We start from the raw sequence: 1,033 nt of genomic DNA, 5'->3' as shown, positions 1-1,033 counted from the left end.
ACGGTCATGTGACCTAATGATTGGGTTGACACGCAGCCAAGCCTGAAGCTTCTGCGCTCCCTTCTCCTCCCCTCTGTGTCCTAACCTCCTCAATCGCTCGGAGGAGGGGAGCTGAGCCTGTCAGCTTCCTTTCCTTCCTCCCATCCTCTCTGTCTATTCTTCTCTTTCTTTTACCTCCTTTCACTGACAACCAACCTGTCAGCAGCTCCTGTTGTGGCAGGCTGAGAGTGCTCTGCATGTGACTGGATGATATAGTTCTTTTATTTTAAGGTGTCCAGTTTTTGCAGAGAATCCCAGCTTTTGTCTAACCCAGATTTATGGATTTGTCTGCTGGAGACGGTGGGATGTCTTGTCTTTGCCTGACTGGGTTCAGTGGTTCCTCTCTGAAACCCTCTGAGCTGAGGCGCTCGGTGGTGTTACACAGTGTTCCTTAAATCAGGCCTCTAATGAGCCGGTGGCCACATTATTGCCGCGGCACAGACACAACCGCGCACCGACTTTCTGCCGACAGGGCTGCAACGTTTTCCAGTCCACTGGACCACCAAGTGGTCTAACACACCCCCTCCCCTCCCCATCTTCCTCCACCTCCCTCTTCCGACCTCCGAAACAGAGCACGAGACACCCAGTGAAGATCTCTCCTCAGATAAATGGCCGACGAAGATCCCTTCGAGCAACAGAGAAGTTGTGTTGCTGCTCCGTAGCAACAAAAAGAGCAGTCAAGGTTTTTGCTTTGTTTTTGTTTTCAGAAGAACGATGGAACAAACTTTTCCACCACAGATCGCTGAGAAAAATGACCTGATACTTAAAAAAACAAAAAGAAAAAAATTGTGTAGGTCTTCTGGACGGGTTCTTCTCTCATGAAACGTTTCGTCTCTCCTCCAAGAGACTTCTTCAGTCTGAGAGTTTCAGGCAAAATTCAAGCTTTTAAGCCCTGCCTCCATGTGACTGATACTCACATCACATGGCTATCGTTGACACCTAATTAACACTTATTGTTAACAGGGGGTGGAGTGATACAGTGACACATTACGGC

The sequence above is a fragment of the Austrofundulus limnaeus genome, unplaced genomic scaffold (genome assembly GCF_001266775.1).
Source record: "Austrofundulus limnaeus strain Quisiro unplaced genomic scaffold, Austrofundulus_limnaeus-1.0 Scaffold846, whole genome shotgun sequence".
NCBI classification, from domain to species: domain Eukaryota; kingdom Metazoa; phylum Chordata; class Actinopteri; order Cyprinodontiformes; family Rivulidae; genus Austrofundulus; species Austrofundulus limnaeus.
Note: the sequence above shows the minus strand (reverse complement) of the source record.